The 21,633-nt window shown below is 41.7% G+C and overlaps 1 protein-coding gene across 6 annotated transcripts in view; it reads left to right on the forward strand.

Annotated features, from left to right (window-relative positions):
• LOC117430182 (uncharacterized) overlaps positions 1-21,633 on the forward strand; it is a 51,460-nt gene that overhangs the window by 12,972 nt on the left and 16,855 nt on the right. The window contains exons 1-3 of one of the 6 annotated variants that reach the window (XM_059001445.1): positions 7,007-7,250; positions 7,344-7,513; positions 9,393-9,450. The gene's annotated coding sequence lies outside the window, so the exon portion shown is untranslated. Of the gene's footprint in view, positions 1-7,006; positions 7,251-7,343; positions 7,514-7,680; positions 8,152-9,392; positions 9,451-12,640; positions 12,786-21,633 lie in introns of those variants that run through there. The other 5 variants (XM_059001443.1, XM_059001444.1, XM_059001447.1 and 2 more) reach the window with 5 other exon arrangements.

The raw sequence follows: 21,633 nt of genomic DNA on the forward strand, positions 1-21,633 counted from the left end.
ACACATACACACACACACACACACTAACACACACACACACACATGCACGCACAGAGACAGGAACACACACGCATGCACACAGACATGCTCACACATACACACACGCACACATACACACACACAGACACGCAGACACACACACACACACACATGCATAGAGACAGGCACACACACGCATGCACACAGACATGCACACACATACATACACGCACACACATACACACACACACACACAGCTGCGTCACACCTCCACCTAGCAGCTCTGCCGGATGACCACCAGTTGCTCAACCTCCCATCTGAAAAGGAAGAACAGCAGAACAGTGCAGTTAGACTGCAGCATTACAACATGATAATAATAATAATAACTGCTGCCCGCTCAGGATCGAATCAATATGCTGCTATTGTTCATATAGGACAGCATGGGGTAAGCTCTAATAAGTGTGTCTGATGAGCAGTGAAACACTAGTTCCGAGCAGGCAGGATTCAGAGTCCTGTAGCAGATTCAGGAAGGCTCATTAACCCAGCTTACACAGTTTTCACATAGTTTCGGTGAAACACTGAATACAGAATCCTAAAACAGTTCCTTAATCTTTTTCAATGTTCTCCATATTGAACCATTAAGAAAATGGTATCTATCTCTTTGTTTTACAAATGTATAAATATGGGTGCTAAAATGTTATGACATGGCATGGGGACACAGGGGACGCTGTAGATACATATGAACAAAGCAGAATCCAATGGAGCTCTAGTATACAAACTGAGCTGTCGTCTATGCATTGCAGCAGAGCTGACTGCTGTCACCATGCAGAGGCAGCTCCTACTATACCAAGTGAGCTCACAGAGCAAGTCTTCCAGGCAAGCTGGCTGGAGTTCGGTGTACTGTCTAGTTCAATATATAAAATAACAGATCTTGAATGGTGACGCCTTTGGTGTAAAGGTCTAAAAGTCACTTTTGTGTGTCTCCGTTTTCCCGAGGTGTCAGTCTAGCATTGCTGCAGCCCCTTCCCTGGAGACCTGTCTTTGAGGGCATCCCATTCCAGCCCTGTTACGTTACACCTTAAAGAGCGCGGGGAATAATAGACAGAAATGAAATAGCACTAACACCTCCAGGATAATCCAAGACTGTGGCAGCAACCGCCCTAAAAATGAACTCCGCAGTGATCACTGTGTTAACAGAGCTCACTACTGTGAACAGAAACACACACACACACACAGAGGCAAGTGCATAGAAACACACACACACACACACACACACACACACACACACACACACTCACACACAGAGGCAAGTGCATAGAAACACACACACACACACACACACACACTCACACACAGAGGCAAGTGCATAGAAACACACACACACACACACACAGAGGCAAGTGCATAGAAACACACACACACACACACACTCACACACAGAGGCAAGTGCATAGAAACACACACACACACACACACACACACACACTCACACACAGAGGCAAGTGCATAGAAACACGCACACACACACACTCTCATACACACACTCACACACACACACACACACACACACTCATACACACACACACACACACACAGAGGCAAGTGCATAGAAACACACACACACACACACACACACACACACACTCACACACGCACACACGCACACACACTCATACACACACACACACACACAGAGGCAAGTGCATAGAAACACGCACACACACACACACACACACACACACACTCACACACGCACACACGCACACACACACACACACACACACTCATACACACACACACACAAACACAGAGGCAAGTGCATAGAAACACGCACATGCGCACACACACACACACACACACACACACACACTAACAAACAAGCAGCCAGTCTCCAGCACGCTAGATTCACAGAATATACAGTATAGTTACAGCTGCATTTCTCATTAACTGGCTGTCCACAAAACATCAGCTGAACACAACCACAATGGAATTTGCCATTCCAACAGAAATTCTAGAATATGGGGAATAGAAGGACCTTTGGAGGCTTCCCTTACAAATACTGTTCATACTAGAGGGGCAGAACACAACATACGAATATTGCACAGTAGCACTGATATGGAAGCACGCTACAGCAATGCATGTGTGCGCAGATCCATGACGATGATCACTGTACCTCATCTTACCATTCCACCCTCTTTATCATAGTAAAGTCACTGCATTATAGTGCAACTCCATTGCCACTGGAGACCAATACAGGGAATGATTAGAGAAAGTTACAAAACAAGAGATTGGCATCTTCGCTTGTCTGCTTTTTAACTTTATTTATTCAGGGGTGGCGGTGGGGTGGAAGGGGATATTAATTTTAAAAGCATTTCAATATCTTCATTTATTGTTAATCTTAATCAAGGCTTTCCTTCAGGCTCATACACACCCCTTATTAAAGTGTATGACTAGCTGCTGGGGTGATGAAAGACCAGCCATTTATCCTGATGTAACGTGCCAGATAGAAAAAGAAATCTTTTGTGTGGCGCATTATAAATTAGCACAGAAATGTGAGCACAACTGAAAAAAATGAAGTGGTGCCACATGACTCCCAGTGTTGTTAGAGTCCCATACCTTTCAGCTTCATTAAACCAATTTCACGCAGAGGTGAGCTAAGAGAGGAAGCCGCAGGGCCCTGCAGCCTCAACAATGGCACATTGAAGGGGACGCGGCCAAAGTGAATGAGGTACCGCTTCAGAAAAGGTCATTGAAAATCTGACCGCTGGAAATGAAAAGTTCCGAAGAGCTGATTATGTCATAATTGTGTTCCACCACAGACTTGAAGAAACTTCCCAGATTTTTATTTTGTTCGTATCTAAGAATTAAAAAAAAATGATAATTTTTCTGAAGCCTGGTAATTGGTTTTTAAGTTGCTCTTACAAATAGCTGGAGATTAAAAATGTATATTTTACTCTTTTCAAAAGCTGTCTGGTTATCATTTGGCCAAGCTATATATCTCTATATATATATATCTATCGCTCCCTCCCTCCCCTCTCTCTCTCTGTATATATATAATGAATAAATATCAGTTTTAATGTAAGTTATTAAACAGCTTTAAATTAGTAAAAGTTAAAAATGCCGTGGTTCTCAAACTGGGGTCCCAAAAGGTTGCCCAGGGGATCCCCAAAACATGCTTGCAAGTTCTCTTTCGTAAAGCAACACCTATATTGATGTATGATAGTGGGTTTTCACTGTTGTGGTGACAGACAGGCCTTGCGATACACATTAAATACTTACTTTTACTGCAGTAAAAAAAATGTAATTTAAATTTCCCTTTCACTAAATGTTCACCTGGGGGGGGGGAGGTACCTATTCAAAATGTTTTTTTTTTTTCTTTAACAAGGGTTCCCCTAAACAGTTTGGGAAGCTCTGGCTTAAAGTAATGCCAGATTGTAGTGTTGTTACTAAATAACTTGTGATGATGTTCTCAACACATGCACTGTTTAGGTGCTGTTGATATGGAGCTAACAGGTGATTCTCCTTTGGAAGTAAATGAGCAGTTTACACTTACCTCAGTGAATCTGTTAATGTAGCCAAACATGTGTGCATTGTAAGTGTGCAATTATGACTTTTGTAAATGTTGTGCTGGAGTAAATGGCGGTCACGAGTTACAGCGACCCCTGCAGTCCCCCAGCTCTGACCCTGAGGGGAGGATGAACTCCCTGTAACTGCTGCTCTCGCCAGTACACCCCACTGCCTCCCAGTCCCTCGGCACTGATCTCCTTTCATTAGCAGAGCCTCGTTAGCGCAAGAAGACAACACAAAACGGGTGTTCACTGAAATCCCAGTGTAGGAAGCCATTGTATGTGTTTAAGATGGCTGCTGACTAATGAGATTGTTCATGGTTCAGCGCGTCTGATCATAATAATAATAATAATTATAATAATAATAATAAGAAGAAGAAGAAGAAGAAGAAGAAGAAGAAGAAGAAGAAGAAGAAGAAGAAGAAGAAGAAGAATCATCACTGCTTTTTTTATTCATGTTATAAAATGACCCCACTGACGTCACTGAAGCTGGTAGTATATCACTGAGTTTCACCATGTGACAGATGTGTGGCAGTGCAGATCTTTGACCCCAAACCTCTTCTCAAACAGCATGTTAGCAGAACTCCTGTGGCTTTTAAAACTGCAGTGCAAAATTAACATTTAAAAAAAATAAATAAAAAAGAACACTTCTAAAAGTTTACTGCCGTAAGAAAAAGTATAAAAGTGTAGCATCTCATTGTGCGAATGGTAGCCGCGTGTGGTCAAGTATATATATATATATATATATATATATATATATATATATATATATATATATATACACTACCGGTCAAAAGTTTTAGAACACCCCCATTTTTCCAGTTTTTATTGAAATTTAAGCAGTTCAAGTCCAGTGAATAACCTGAAATGGTACAAAGGTAAGCGGTAAACTGCCAGAGGTTAAAAAAAAAGTTTAGGTTACCAAAAACTGAAAAAATAATGTACATTTCAGAGTTATACAAAAAGGCCTTTTTCAGGGAACAAGTAATGGGTTAACAACTTACAGCTGTTCTGCAGCAATGGAAGTAAATTAAGCCTTGAAAGTTGATGCTAACAATTCCTACAGGTGTCCCAACTTTTGTTGATTACTTACAAACCCTCTGTCTGTATAAAAGCAGTGTTGGAACAGACTGTGTTACTACACCCTCTTAAGCATTATTTGGACAGTATTGTACTGCAGGAAGTAGTATATTGCTCTCATAATGGCGAGAAAAAGGCAATTAACAAAAGAAGACAGACAGACCATTATAACCCTTAAAAGTGTAGGTCTTTCCTTTAGAGAAATTGCAAAGAAAGCCAAGGTGTCAGTGAGTACAGTTTCCTACACCATCAAAAGGCACTTGGAAACTGAAGGAAACTCTGACAGGAAGAGGTCTGGCAGACCCAAAGCCACAACAGAATCAGAAGACAAGTTTCTGAGAGTCAACAGCTTGCGTGATAGGCGGCTCACAGGACAACAGCTTCAAGCACAGCTTAACACTGGTCGAAGTAAGCAAGTCTCAGTTTCAACTGTGAAGAGAAGACTTCGAGCTGCAGGTTTGACAGGTCGAGTGGCAGTAAGAAAGCCATTGCTAAGATGGCAAAATAAGAAAAAGAGGCTTGCCTGGGCCATGAAGCACCACCAGTGGACTACTGAAGACTGGAAGAAGGTCTTATGGACCGATGAATCAAAATTTGAAATCTTCGGTTCATCACGCAGGGTTTTTGTACGCCGTCGAGTAGGCGAAAGGATGGTTCCTCGGTGTGTGACACTAACTGTCAAACATGGAGGAGGAAGCGTGATGGTCTGGGGCTCTTTTGCTGGATCCAGAGTCGGCGACTTGCACAGAGTGACTGGCACCCTGAACCAAAACTGCTACCACAGCATTTTGCAGCGCCATGCAATACCCTCTGGTATACGCCTAGTTGGTCAGGGGTTCATCCTACAGCAAGATAATGACCCAAAACATACCTCCAGGCTATGTCAGAACTACCTTAGAAGAAAAGAACAAGACGGTAGGCTTCAAATCATGGAATGGCCAGCACAGTCTCCAGACTTAAACCCCATCGAGCAGGTTTGGGATGAACTGGACAGGAGGGTGAAAGCAAAGCAACCTACAAGTGCAACACATTTGTGGGAACTTCTGCAACAGTGTTGGGAAGAACTTTCCGAACAATATTTGATTTCCATTGTAGAAAGAATGCCACGAGTGTGTTCGGCTGTTATATCTGCAAAAGGTGGCTACTTTGATGAGTCAAAAATTTAGATTAAATTTTGTTAAACAAAACGATTCCATGATTTCTTTTTTAGCTCCAATTGTTTATTTGTTCTATGCTTTAATTTCAGAGTACATTGAGACATTAAACTGCGTAAATTTCAATAAAAACTGGAAAAATTGAGGTGTTCTAAAACTTTTGACCGGTAGTGTATATATATATATATATAATCATTTTTTCACTTTGATTACCCAAGCAGTGCGACTCCGCTCACCGTCACTCTCTAAAACTCTCACAACCCACTCGCTCTCTTCAGCCGGGGAGAGAAAGTTTATTTGAATTGAAAATTAGCAAAGCAAAAACGGTGGGGAGAGCGATCCCTGAAGGGGCCTCTTCCTGCTCCGTGCTCCTGTGTCGTTGAATAATGCATGTGGGAGAACGCAAGCATCAGCCGCGGGTCTGGCTTGGAAACAATAGGCGGCACACAGCTCTGCGAGGGCTTCGTTAGTTTATCACCGGCCTGTCAATCTCCGCAGCCTGGGAATCGTGGGACCGGGGCCAGGCGGCAGCTGCTGACCGATCCGCTCTGACCCGCCGCACCCACCGATCCACCGGCGACACGCTCTCGACACCCGCACCCGCCAGGGCTCGCTAGCTTCACACACGTATCATAGGAATTCGTTTGACATTCATATTTATTCGCCCATTGTAATATAATTTAAACGTGTATATTTTTAAAACCAATTTATATGTTTAATCAGGTTTGGTTTGTAGCAGCATACAATTTATTTTTTATTATTTTCTTATTTTTATGTAGCCTAACTAGCCTACATTACATTTTACTGGTGTTTAAGAAACTGTAAATTAAACGAATTTGATCCATTTATTTATTTATTTAGTAGGGCTTCTTTCCATTGAAACAGATCTTTATATATATATATATATATATATATATATATATATATATATATATATATATATATATATATATATATATATATAACAAATAAAAATGTAGTACTACAAATAATAATGTTAATTAAACATTGCTTACTGGGTTATTATAACAAAGGACAGGAACAATGCAACACCTTAAACATGGGTTTTAATACTAGTAATGCATTTAAGTTTGAAAATACTGCATAGTTCTAATGGTTCAATTATTGCCAATTAGCCCATTGGCAATGTTATATTTGGCACTGCGGTTAAACTGTCTAAAATACTCCAACAGAAGCCACTTTGGAAACTGTGTGTGTGCAGTTTCTTTAGTTCAAAACATTGACATTCAAGGCTTGTCCCCAACCTGTTCTGGTTGCTGTGCCGACCAGTAAATTGGCCAGCTGCAATGAGCGAACATGTGACTATCTAGTAACGTCTCTAAGAAAGACCTTATTGCAGTTTCTATTCATAACATAATACTGTAGTGAAAGAACAAGCTCTCTCAAGATATGAACACCTACTTCTAAACAGCAAGCAGCCTGCACAGACACACAGCACAGAGCATGGACTGTGAGCTCTGGCATTATTATTATTATTATTATTATTATTATTATTATTATTATTATTATTATTATATTTAAGTTATGACCTCTGTTACTTCAGTCTTTTTTCTACAGAAATAAACCGGGACAAGTTTGTGAACAATACATGGAACTGGCTACAGGCACAAGTAGAACATCTTTAAGAACATAAGAAAGTTTACGAACGAGAGCTGATTGATCTGAATTCGTTGTCAAGTGGGGTCGCATGTGATTCAGCATCAACAGGACTAGGTAACACATTCCCTACCCTCACCACTCTCTGTGTGAAGAAGTGTCTCCTACCCTCTGTCCTCAGTCTGTCTCCACTTCTTTTCCAGCTGTGTTCCTCTGCTCCTGGTTTCTGTGCTGCACTTAAAATCGGCGAGGGTTAACTACCTTTTAAGATTTACAAGACTCCAGGGCAGTACTCTAGTTAAGAGATCTGTGAGCTCACCTCAATCCTGACCTGATCAGCCTCTACATTCAGTCCTGGGTCCCCTCTTATAAGCAGAGCCTGACAGCTGTACAGAGTGCCTGCCTGCACTATATCTGTACACTGTGAAGTGTGAGGGAAATGGTAGTTGACCATTTTTTTTGCTGAAACTAAGAATCACAAAGTAAAATGAAAGAGACTTGTCCTACAGCTTTGTCCTGCCTATATACATAGTCGAAGGATGTTTTTGGAATGCTGTGCCATACCAGAAATAAGTACCTACATATACGGCATGCTGACCTGTCTGCACATAACAGGGAATCCTCTGTCTATCTCAGTCCCTGTCCCTCTCAGTGAGTGATGTGCACAGCCCCTTGATTGCTGCCGTGTCCTGCAGGGTCTTCGGGCTGCAGGGTTTTCCTGGAGGTCTTGGTTCAGCAGGCGTTCGCTCTGTCAGGTGAGAAATGCTAACGTCTGCTTTCCTCACAGCTTCCCCCCCAGGCCCCCTGCTTTAGTGGGGGACCCTGTGCTGGGTGTTGGGGACTCCATTCGAATTGGAATAGAGATGGTAGCGCAGGTGCTGCACTTTTGCGATTTTCTATATGTTTGTATTTTTCCCATGAAACACAAATGGAAACATAAGTTGTTGTTTTTTGTGCTCTGTTAAAATCAGTCGTCTAAAACATGAGTCAGAATTTTAGCCACGCTTTGAATGCTATCAGTCTAAATGGTGGCAGAGATAAATATCGCAAAGCTAGAACCAGTTAATAAAAGTAATAGACTTCAAGGCCTCCTAGGGATGCTGGAGTTGGTTCAAGACTGGAAGTAAAGGCTTTGAGGATACGGCAGGATCGCTACACTGCACTGCCCAGCAGAAGTGTGAAAACGGGCCAGCTCAGAGTGGCAGTGCTGAGTGACACTACAGGATGTTTGAATGTCATTTATTTTAACAACATCCTCTCGCTGACACAGAGTGTGTAGATGTGCGAGAGATAGGGAAAGGCGTTCCTCACCTCTCCATTGTTCTCCTTATCTAACTGAGGGCTCATTGAGGGGAGCTGGGCTACTGTGGGCTAGTGATAATAAGCCTTGTTGTTTGATTGCAGCAACACTTATCTACGGAGCAGGGGCACCTCTTGAAGTGGCAGCTCCGATGGTGTTCCTCCAGCGTTTTCTTTCACCTGTCACTGACCTTTCAGCAAACAGATAGCGATCTGGATTGAAATCTCGCTCCTGCCTGGGTTATTTATTTAGTTAACAGTGTTTATTAGAGCAGTAAGGGGAGGGGGGGGGGTCTGTTCTCAAACATTACCGTTTCTAGTACCTCCTGTCCACAGGTACACGTTGCAACACAGAGATTAGGATTGGAATAAACAAAAAAACTGATTATTTTTTTTTTTGGCCTTTCAAGCATCACTGAGCCATATTGTCATTCGCTCCAGTCTTGTAATAAATTTTGGAAAAGTGCAAAAACACCTGCTAATTATACAAAACTAGAACCAAGCAACTGAGCAATACAACTTCTTAGTTAATTAAAGACTGGAGTAGACACTTTGAAAGCATTTACATGTTTGAGACCAGTAATGAAAGCACCTGATAGTTGTTGAAGTGAGTTATGCTCTGTATTCTGTACTGTATGATCTACACACGTCTCCAGTATATGGAATAAAGCTCAGTTCTGTGTTCTCTTTTTCCCAGACTCCCAAGCCGCAGTGCTCCCTTCAGGCAGTCTTGGAGGACGCCCTCTCAGAGCTGGGTGAGTTATCTATTTGGAATCTCGTTCCCATCCCCAGGGGCACGGTTCTCAGATCTGCTCTGGGAAGAACATTTATCAAACGCACTGGAGCGCTTTTCATCCCAGCTCAGGTATCGGGGGGAGGGGGGAAGGGGTCTGGTTGGGAGCAGAGGCTAGGCCCTGGGGAACGTAGGTGGGGGGGGGGGGTCCTTGTGCGTTGGGAAAGGTGAGCCACTCCAGAAAAGGTGAACGCACACCGCGAGCACTCGGAGCAACCCAACGCCACTCACCTCCTGCCTGCAGGGAGCGCAGGAATGTGGATAGAACAAGGCTCCATTTCACCAGCTAGTCTTACAGCACTTTCAAACACACAGCCACTGCTGCCACACTTAAAAAAAAAAAACAGACAAGTGCCAAGACACATTCTTCGAAATCATTTTAGGATATGAGCCCCCACGGGTCCCCTGCATTGATTACCATAGCAGCCCACTCAGCTCCCAGTCTATTCAGGTTAATATAAATGTGACTCTGTCCCTCTGGCAGTATATATGATGATGCGTCCAGTTTCTCCATCTGTCTATCCTGTCTGTCTGTCTGTCTGTCTGTCTGTCTGTCTGTCTCTTATCTCCTGTACCAGGAGTGGAAGTATAAACTGAATGTCCAGGAATTTAGCACAAGATTCAGGTGCATCTGAAGATCCCCAGTATAGTTTTACACATGTCACTGTGTAAGAAGCTTGCTCTGTGTCAGTTGCATGTGCATTTGTCTGACTATTTGATCTTCAGATAGGGAAACATGAAGAAAAAAAAAAAAAACACTAACAAATGAGGACCAAAATTCTAAACAATTTGCAAATCGCCACCAAACTTTGAGAGAAACAGTCCCTGTTTAGAAGGGCAGGAATTAGGAGGAAAAACAACATTTTGTTTCCACGCTCTGCTCCTATCGTGGACTGCGCGGTTCAGGAAGGACACCGGTCTCTTCACAGTTCTTCAGCAGCACGTGTAATAAAAACAGCCTCTTGCTTTGTGTCAGTGTGTTTGTCTGTCTCTGCGTTACGGACAGAGCTGGAAGGAAGCCCAGAGGGGGTCGCGGGGTCATGTTTACCTGCGCCAGGTATTTCCTCTGTGCGCTGATAAGGCAGAGGGAAGGGAAGTGTTCTGTTCCAGGTGAGTGAAGAGCGCTCAGGAAACAGGGCCAGGTGAGAGCTTATCACTGCCTCGCACTGACAGAGAGCATCTGCAGAGACAGGCAGGGGCTCCCGGCATGTCATACAGCTGGGACTAGGAATAGCTGTTTAGGCTAATGTGGGAAGCCTCTGTGATTGAAATAGAAGAGACGTGACACCCACAGTGATTCAGTGTACTTTGTATGAGCTTCAGATGAGCTTTATTTTAATTACAATAACACACTTATTTTGAAGCTAGTGCAAAGACCATGGAAAGTGTTCTGCGTGGAATAAAAGAGTTAAAATGTGTAGAATGTGAACAGCATGTATTATAGTGGTGGGTCTCTCTCATGCGTACTGATTCAGTGCTCTTTTATCACCTCTGTCCTGTGAAGAAAAAACAGCAACGGGAAAGATCTGTGTGAAAACAAGTGATTTATATGAGAGTTCAGCTTTAAATGTAAAGGGACTTAAATACATGCAAGTGATGTCTTTATGGTTCTGCATAAAGAACCCAAACACTGAGCTCAGATACTGAGCAATCTCTGCCACAGCCGGATTGATTTGCAGTAAGTACTGAGGGTGCGCGTCCGCTCATCACTGCACCTTGCACACTTGTCACTGCGGCGCGAGATCTCTGTGACAGCATTCTATTGCAGTTCTTGTTAGCTGTATTAAGTGCAGTACATTGCAGTGCTGCGTCCTCTGCTGTAAGCTTTTGCCCCATCTCTGCACTTTCACTGCAGCCCAGCAGCAGCTGTCTTTCATTTGGCTTTGCAAGAGTGTTAAAGACACCTTTTGTAAAAAGCCCAGTAATCTTGTTTTGAACGTGTTCGTCTCTTGTCGTGTGAGTGTGGGGGCTGCTGTGTGAATCTGTTTGTGTTATTGCAGCCTCCGTGCACCTCCTGTTGACAGGGCTGGGGAGATGTTGACTGAGAGGAGGGGGCTGACTTGAATCTTAGAGGGGTATTTGCAAAATGAATGAATCACGGAAACAACAGCAACACAAAAGTGACGAAATGAAACAGTGTGTTTGTGCTGATGTCCTGGGGCACGCTCACTGGCTGCAGTTTGATGGTAGTGTTGCTGTATCTAATGAAGAGCCGGGGCCCGGATACACGCTCCCCACTCTCACCCCTCTCACCCCTGGAAGGAGTGCCGCTGTTCGCCCCTGAACAGGAGATCCCTCCCGCTAATCGTGTTGTTTGTTTTCACTCATCCTTCCTGTTTTTTCGTAGCCAGAACAGAGAGTGCCCCTTTGGAAATTGCATGAGGAGTCAATGAGCTAGAACATGTTAACAAGCTTCAGTGGAAAAAGGAGTGCTGAGAGACACAGAGAAGGAGAGAGAAAGAGAGAAAAAGAGAGAAAAAAAGGAAGGAATTGAGACTAGAATAGAACACATTATGCTGGGTCATATATTCGTTCATATATCACAATACCCTGTGTAGTATGTTACTATATATTGACAAACATATTGCGTTAAGGAATGTTTTGTTTATTCAAGTACCGTTTTGATTAATTAAATCAAAGTCTGTAGTTGATAAAACCTTTTCAGCTTTTTTCTAGAGCGGGTTTATTCATTTATTCTCATCTTTCTTAGGCCTGCTTAATATTACAGAATGTTTATAAACAATGAAGAAAAAATTCTTCTTTAAAACACTCCTTAAAGTTTTAAGGAGTGTTTTAAAGAGCCCTGTTTGTTTGTAACACTATGTACAGTAATATTGCAAAATGTGTTGAAATATTCACAGTTATTTAAAGATTGTGTTTTCAAAGTTTGATGGTTGATGCTTCTGTAATATTTGTGAACCAGGCCAATATTTTACAATGCTGGAAGTTCTATAACAAAAAAAATACACTTTTGTAAGAATGTTTTTCTACTGGACAAAGACGTTCCTTTTTTTTCTGTCTACGTTTTCTACATTGGCATGTTGTGAGCATGATGACGCCCAGTTCTGAATTACAGAAATATACTCGTCCCTCACACAGTATAATGAGGATTAAGTGTACAGTCCACTGGATCAGACACCCAGGCTGATGCTGGCAAGCCCTGCTTTTACAGTTCTGCCTTTTTCATTTCACTCCCCAGCGATGACCGTTCCTTTTCTAATCAGAACGCTGTGGGCTGGATAGGCCTGGGCAGGGACCCACAGGAATACAATTTCAACTTCTGACCAGGAGTTACTGGTACGAGAATTTCATATTGTTCTTGTGGTCTGGCGTTGATTCTAGTCCAGGAGAGCAGTGGGCTGTTGGCTCAGATTAATGAGTAAAACTAAAGAAAAGTCTTACAGGTCATTATTGCTTTTTTGCTTCCGTTTATAAAGGTGATTTATTGGCTAAATGTAATTTATTCTCCTTATTAAACATTAACAGTCAAACTGGAGGCTGTACAAAGCAACCACATTAAATACATAATTTACTACATGCACATTTTCACAAAAAATATGTGATTCAGAGAATTATTATAAATGTTATATATTCCATGCCTCAGCTAGCCTACCCATCATACTGTGCTGTGGTGAATACTGTGCTGAAAAGTGTAATGCTGCAAGTAGAATCGTGCAGACTCAAGTTTGTTGCTCATGTAACTTGTTGCTTTGTAGAATGCTCCAGGTAATGCTGCACAGCTTTACTCTCACTTTGCACCTAATCAGACTAGTGGTTAGGAGACGTCCACATTTCTCACAACAGCATGTAGTATATAAGGTGAAAAACGAATTTGAATATTAATGAGTGCAGTACAATGGGAGTTATTGGCCTGTAATTGCAGCAGGTGTGAAACAAGCATGAGCTCTAACTTCCCAAGTATTGGTTTCCATCTGGCTTGAGGTTTTCTTGATGATGTAGGAATGGACAACTAGGAAACAAGCCTCTGCACTCTCCAGGTGTTATTCAGATGAAATCGGATAGGGATTTGAGACCACTACTGTAGAGCCTTATTTTAAAGTAAATGCTGATCCTTTCAGACACTTTTTTTGTTTGTGTCCTAAAAGTTATTTTTAGATCCAGTACCAATCCAATTTTCTGGCTTGTCTGGAAATAAACTTCACATACAGTTTGTGTTCGAAATTACGACCTGCAGAAATAGCTTTTGCTGATAATCAGTCGTACCGAAAGCCTGCGGTTCTCGCACAGACAGAAAAAGAAGTGTGTGATACTGTAGCTTCACAAGTGTGTGTGTGTGTGTTTCCAGGGGAGGCTTTCAGACCCCTTATGCAGTGAAAGGATTATTATCCCGCTGAGGTACCTCATGCTTTTCCTTTGTGACCAATCCAACCCCCCCTGCCCTTTAAAAAAGAAGAAGGAAACTCAGCCCTACTTCAAGTTCAAGCCCTATTTCAGAGCCCGCAGCTGCCCGCTCCGCTAGACCACTCAGGGGTGTCATTCTATCCGACTCTCCACTCCGGCACACAGCCCTGGTGTTGTGCTGCTTCATCTCTGATAGGACTCCAGGAATGGAAGTGAAGTCGTGCCTCTTCATTGTAAGAGGCAGGTGTCCGCAGAGCCTGCTCAGGTGAAGAGAGCCTGCGACGGCGGGCAGGCTCCATACATACAGAGGCTCTTAATTGACTGTGTAATGAGCTGTCTCTAAATGGGATTACTTGTACGAAGGCACTCAAGCCCTCTGTATTAGTAAACCTTTCTGTGATTTTCATCTCTCAGGAACATGCACAAGGTGCTGTCTGTTTACTGTGTGGCCCTTGCGGCTCCAATTGGCTTTGTTTGGAAATGCTGGCAAATCAAAGCTTATTGGCCAAGATGAACCAGTCTGATTTATTTTTGTTATTCTTCTCATTGTTATTGTTATCCGTATTGATAATAATAATAATAATAATAATAATAATAATAATAATAATAATTCTATAGAAATGGAACATAGAAAGAAATGCTGTTTTACAATACAGTCATACTTATTTCTTGTCTTCATTTTGGTAAAGCAGTGGTGCAAATTAGGGTGATTTTCTGTTGAGTGAAACCCCAGAACAGTGTGTGTGTGTGTGTGCGTGCATGACTTGTTTTCTGTCCAGTTTGTGTGTGTGGGCCTGCACGTACATGCCTTTCTGTTTTCATCGGGAACGTTTTTGTAAAAAGTGAAGTGCAGCGAAAAGTTTTTTAGAATGCAATGTTTTTTTTTTTTAGTTTGTGTTTGTTGGGAGGGGTGCTGGGACAATGAAGTTTATTTATTTTTCAGTTTAAAGTGTTGTCTTTAGTTTCCAGGGAAGAATACTCGTGTTTCTTGGCAGGTCCATTGTGTATGTTCACTATTGTGTTTCTTAAGATGGCTTTGTGTCAGTCACACTTCTGAAAAATAAGGCATATGAATTGTGCTGTGAGTGTGGGGGGCGGGGAGGGGGGGGGGGTGTCACACACAAGCGGATGTTTGTAAACTCTTTTTGTGCTGCTATTTCCCACACAAATATATTCTCAGCTTAGAATTTATAAAGCCCGGTCGTCCACTCTTCTCACGCTGTTTGCAGTAAAATATTAGCCCCCCGATCTCTCCGTGGGGCGGTTGACAAATAGGCCGTTGTTGTCTTACTTTCTCTCAGGCTTGAGGTTAATGATTAGGGGTTCAGGAGGTTAATTCCTGCAGATAGTGCTTTCTTTAGCCTGAACAGATGTTGGTGGGGCTTTAATGTGGTTATCAAACTTGCCTGCCCTCCAAGCTGTGCTCTCCACAGATCTGGCTATTGTGTGGCCAGGCATTCCTGGCCCTGCTCTATGGAGATCAGCAGGGGAAGGACATACCACAGCAGCACTGGGCTCCCGCTGGGGTCAGATTGGCCAGTAGACAGGGCAGCTGCGGAGGGAGGCAGGCTTCCTCTCACGCTGCCTCGACAGAAGGGTTGGAGGGGTCGGCAGCAGGGTTCTCCTCTTAAATCTCAAAATTAGGTGTTGCAAAAACTAGGCTTGTCCCATACACACACAGAGGCACACACACACACACTGACACACACACACACACACACACACACAGAGGCACACACACACACACTGACACACACACACACACACACACACATACATACACACACACAGAGGCACACACACACACACTGACACACACACACACACACGCACACACACACACACACACACACACACACACACACACACACGCATACACACACTGACACACACACTGACACACACACACACACACACACACACTGACACACACACACACACTGACACACACGCACACACGCACGCACACACACACACTGACGCGCTCACACTAGGCAGCAGCAATTATTCTACATTTACGGAGCCTGTCGTAGAAAATCTTTTTTGTTCTATGGTATATAAGGTATACTATTGACTAATGAAGACTTAAAGTCATTGTCATTGAATTAACATCGCTTCTTTTAGTATTTCAAAGTGCACAGACTATTATAAAATGTGTGCATTTTTAAAATAATACTATTTCTAACTTTACAAATAATATATCCTATACACTTGTTCCAGAGGGACATTTGGGAATATGCTGTCCTCACAAAAAAAGTGAAAACTTCAAGCAGGAAATAATCCGAAATGAGCCTTTGTTATAAAGGAACAAGCAAACAAACACACATGAATTCTTTTGAGTGCTGTTATCTTTGCCCCTGGCAGTACTGAGGTGTAGTATTCCTGGACTGCTTGTTATCACAAGTATCACTAGAAACAGGACGAGCAGCCACTGTTAAATGCTCCAGGGTATCGAATAAAGACTCAGCAGCAGTGAAAAGACAAACCAGGCACTATTAGAGAAATGCCTTTGGGGGATGTTAAAATCTTGAAATAAAGGGTGATGTTAATATGAAAGCATACCTTCAGTAATTAACATGTAGAAATGATTCGATTCTCAATGTCTTTTACTCCAGATTTAAAAAAATAAATAAATAATAATTCGAGACCAGGTAAGAAGACGACTTCAGACGATCCCCAAACCCCTAAATGGAATGTTTTATTTCAGGTTTGGTAACTTTATTGGGTGCGTCGTTACTGTCTGAAAAAAAGTGCTAAGGACTCAAGTGTAGCATTTATTTGTGATCCAACATACTGGACTGTGCTCACAAAGCAGTGCTGGTAAAACAATGGTGTTTTCAATGAGATACTGTTTGTTTTAGACCAGTGTTGGTTTCTTTAACCACGGTCTATAAAAGGTTCATGAATATTTGATCTTTCTGCTTTAAATGTTGTCTTTAGTTGTCAGGATAGAATCATTTCGTTTCTTGGCAGGTACATTATGTATCTATGGAACAAACAAATACTGGGATTCCTAAAGCAGCTTTTAAAAACATATGAAGAATTGCTTGATCCTCCTAAGAAATGCATGACTAGGACTGTGGGCTTCATTTTCAAGGCTTGGCGAATCACCTTTATTGAAGCTCCAAAACAAAAACCAAATGCTACCATTGCGGATGCATAACGAAAAAGAATGCAATTTAGGCAGATACTCAAATGCAAAGCAGAGTGATACTTTTGAAATTGATATAAGGGAGTAAATTTACTCAAAACCCACTTTGCTGTTGTTTAAAAAATCAGCCCTGTCTGCTGCATATATACACTGTAACATATCCCATACTGTCTCGATGCTTCAAGGGTATTATCTATGAGAAACCCATGTCCATTCTGTGTGAGCAGCCCTAATGTTCCTACCCCAGGTCATCCCTCTCCCTTTGAAACTCTTAACCTGTGCAGGGATTACTGAAAGGATCCCAAAAAGCAGGTGAACAGTAAAGAAACAGCCAGAGTGGAGGTGGTTCATCGCAGAGCGTTCTTTTCTTAGCTCAGTATCTGAACCCAGCTGAATCTTTCTAACGGCTTCTTGTTTGCTTGTTGGTTTTGAGGCGCTCTTGATGCAAGGGTTTGTTTCCCCTCTGCAGTGTTCAAGGTGATTATGTGGTATCAGGTTGCTTTCAGTTCTAAAAGCACAGGAGCGAGCCAGTGTCACTTTGATCTGGAATAAAGCCACCCCTTTCATTTATTTGCCGAACTGCAGCTGAGCCTAATTCCTCAGCCTTAGAAGGGAAAAGCTTTTAAAGTTGCAGAACTTTTAAGTGGAGGGGGCATGTAGCACACAAGTGACCAGATTGGGCCCCAGCTAAGACTGCCCAGTATTGTTGCTTCCACAGACCACAAAGACACACTGTCTCCCTTCAGTTATAACAGACCAACCAGCCCCCCAGTCCCTCAACTCCAACTGCTAGGCCAGTTGCTCAGCTCTAACCAGTAAGCTACACTGCCTCCCAGTCCCACAGCTCTAACCACTAGGCCACACTGCAGTGTATGAGCGTACTAGCAGACTGCCTAGTTCATTGTCTCCATTGAGTTTATTAGAGCAAAGATGACAAACAGGTTGTTTATTGTTATTCTCTATGGCGCCACCTTATGGCCAAAACTTAAATAGCATCTGGACAGTTTTGTCAACAGATTTGGCCTCTTAATTGCCGTAAATCAGCGGTATTTATCAGAACTCTTCAACAGACTTCCTCCATCAGTGACGTTCTGTTTGTTTTAGTGTAAGATATAGAAGCAGATAGAAGTGTCTGGGAGCTAATGGAATGGAATAAACTCCAGAGGCAGCTGCTTGATCCCAGCTCCTGATCCTCATTCACACACACTGAGCCGGGAGAGAGAGAGGCATTGCAACTCTTTTATTCCACTTCACACTGCAAAGAAGATAGATGGCTGGCAATTAAATCCATAATGAAAATACAGTATGCAAAGGGGTGCAATTGATTAAAAATGAAATGCAGTGTCACCAAAAGAATTGCCATTAAAGTCCTCTTTTCCTTCGGCGTATGATAGGAATGCACATTCAAATATTAAAAAGGAAGCAACATCATTGTAATAGGTTCTTTATTTTGTTATTCTCCTTTACCTTTTTAAAAGCTGTACCATATCACAAATAATGTGCATTCAACATTATCGATCTATCTATCTATCTATCTATCTATCTATCTATCTATCTATCTATCTATCTATCTATCTATCTATCTATCTATCTATCTATACTATGATGTTCGTCTCAGCTGAAGAAGAAGTCAGAGGTGTAAAGTGAAAATCTGTTTTAAAACGCTTTTACCAAATGATCCTCGTTATTGTTTCTTGCAGAAGCACGGGCTGATTGGGATAACAAGCCTGCCTCTCTGAACACACAATAGGGTGCATGTCTTTAAAGCATTTGAGAGAGGTTAATGCAGAGTCCTAGTCTATGAGCTCCTGTCCCCCCACTCCCCCATTCTCTGGCTCGTTGCTGGGCAGTGTAGCTGCACCCCTTGAACAACGAGGGCTTACAATGGAAGTGTTCAATTAACTGTGTAACGCCGTCATCAATTAGGCAATCATTTAGAAAGCTGACTGATGAGCCCAAATGATCCAATTCATTTTCTCCATCAAGCAGAAAAACCATTGGGCACCTCAGTATAAGAAACCAGTTGATGGATGCTTCAGATATCTCAGAAACCCTTTGGGGTTATTCGAAACACTATTAGACTTTTCTCTGGGAATACCTGTTCATATTTACTGTGCCAGGGAACTCCACACTGTTCTTCACAATATCTTTTTGTACGGCTAATCATTAATCGAATGGGTGATCTTTGCTATTTATATCATTCACAATATCTTCAAACAGAATTAGAAATGTTCAACATATATCTTATTGATATACAGTGTGTTTAAAAGTTTTTTTTTATTTTTTTATTTTTACAATTGTAGTTTGTTTGCATGTCTCTGTATAGCTTTCTGCTATATACCGGTATTGCTTTGAAATAATAACTAAACAAACACATAAATAAACATGCATACATTCATTCATTACAGTCTTTTTATAAGAAATGTATTCAGAAATTTTGATTCACCACAAAATAATTTAAATCTGCTGTTTTTTTTAAGTTTGTTTGGTCATGTTTATATGAACTATTACCAGTATTAATGAGGTCATTATCTAGCATGTCTTAGAGGGGTAATAATTAGTTTCAGGTTAGGATGGAGGGTTTGGGTAACACATTGAAACAATACAAAATGACTTGGTATTACAGCAATGCTAATTACTATTAAATTGTTGTATGGTTAATATACAGCTTAATAGTTTATTTTACTTTAATTTGTGGAAATATTAAAATTTTACAAACATGCACATTCTTTTTCTGTAAGGATAAAGACAGCAATGTAACGCAAAAAGTGTCAAATGGAACCTCCTGGTTGTTGATGTCTAGTTTAAGTAAGTTAACCAGTGGTATTAACATGTACATTTCTTCTGTATCAAAAGAAAAAGGCTAGTGAAACAGGCCTGTGCATTTCTCCTGCTGCCGTGTCTCATTCCTACAACACAGACATGTATATGTGTATTAGCCCAGTGTGAAAGACTATCACAGCCAGCTTTTACATCTTCCCTCCAACAAGCACCATTGCACAATCATAGCCTCATATTTTTAAAAAGCCCTTTTTCTCTTCTCTTCACTTTGAATGGGATTAGTTTAAGTGCGTTTGACAATCTCACAAATGAAGTGCTCGTAATTAGATTTTATCCAATGACTTCATTGCTGGTTGATTTTTAATCCTCTGTTATTCTGCCCGACAAAGTTCTGCCAGAATTACATTTTTTTTTTTTTTTTCCCCATCAACAATTTGACAAATCCCCCCTTCTTCACAGCCCCTGATTCATTCTGCCTGACTTTCCCTCACTCTGAATTCAGTTATTGATTGCCCGTCTTGCTTCAGTTGGGAAAGGTTTATAAAAGGAGGTTTTCGCTTTCTCAATTCGATGTGACAGCTCCCCGACATGAATAATGGAAGCCTTCCATTCACAGGCAAATCAAGCTAATTCAGTGTACCCCTGTGCTTTCAATGGGAAAGTCACAGTCCATCCCAGCCCATTCCATCACTTTCTCCTTGTGCAGAAATCTTCAAAGTTAGATGGAGCGTTTTCAAGAAACAATGTTCTTCTTTGTCAGAGCACTTGCTTGAGTTTCAAACGACAAACAAGGATATAAAAATCCAAAATAACAGCACCTTTAAATTGCAATTTGGAACTATTGGGTTCTGAAGTGAAGAAAGCAGCTCTGTCCCTTTAAATGCTGCACACAACTGTAGATGTGTTTAACATAAGGAGCAGTTGGTTATGCACTTTTACTGCTAGGAGTCCCATCAAAGTAAACACACAATATCCTAATACTGGGGTGGAAGACAGTGTCTAGCTTCGGTGATCTAGTGGAGCTGTGCTTGTGGTTACTGCAGCAATCAAAAAACCCAGAGACCAGCATTGAAGAGCAAAAAAAAAAATTCCTTGGGTAACTGGGAAGTTTGCAAACTCTAAAAAGGCAAACTACTGTAGATAATACTAAAGACAGGATCTTGCACATTGTCAACATAAAACTGTTCACACCAATAAATAGTCTATTATCAATGCATGAAGTTTGAACTTTATTGCACAGTTTTGAATACTACCCTTGTGTGTGATCTGCTTGTAAGCTGCGGGACACCCAGTCAGGGCAACAGGCTGTTCCAGAACTCAGACTGGTGGTACCAAAGCAGACGTTTAAAGTGCCATGTGTTAGGAGCCTGCAGCTGAAGGGGAATGCTTCTCTATCAGGGGAAGCTGTTTCTCCCCTGTGTTTATGTTGTGTCTGCAACACAAATGTGCAAAAACTCTCAAATTCAGTTCCTGCGTTTCTTGTTTCTGCTTGTTGGTATAATCTACTGTCCTGGCAAGGAGTATTATAAAACATTAGGTTTGCATTTCATATAATTGACAGTATTTTATTCAAATCAGCAGTGGGTACAGATCTATACAGCATCCTTGGAATTGATCTAAAGATGGGTAGCGCATTGCTTTGGGAGTATTCCAAGCTTGCCTGATTTTTAAAAGCTTCTAAATGTATTAACAACTGACAATATATAAAAATAGAGGGTTTTCTCTATTTTTATTACCCCCTATTAATGATGGTCCAGATTGGTAGCTGTCATCATAAACAAATACAAACATGACTTTAAATCTGGACTCAGTAATGCCTTTGTGACTTTCCAGTCACCAGCTCTCCAGATC

This window comes from Acipenser ruthenus, chromosome 26 (assembly GCF_902713425.1).
Source record: "Acipenser ruthenus chromosome 26, fAciRut3.2 maternal haplotype, whole genome shotgun sequence".
Taxonomy (NCBI): domain Eukaryota; kingdom Metazoa; phylum Chordata; class Actinopteri; order Acipenseriformes; family Acipenseridae; genus Acipenser; species Acipenser ruthenus.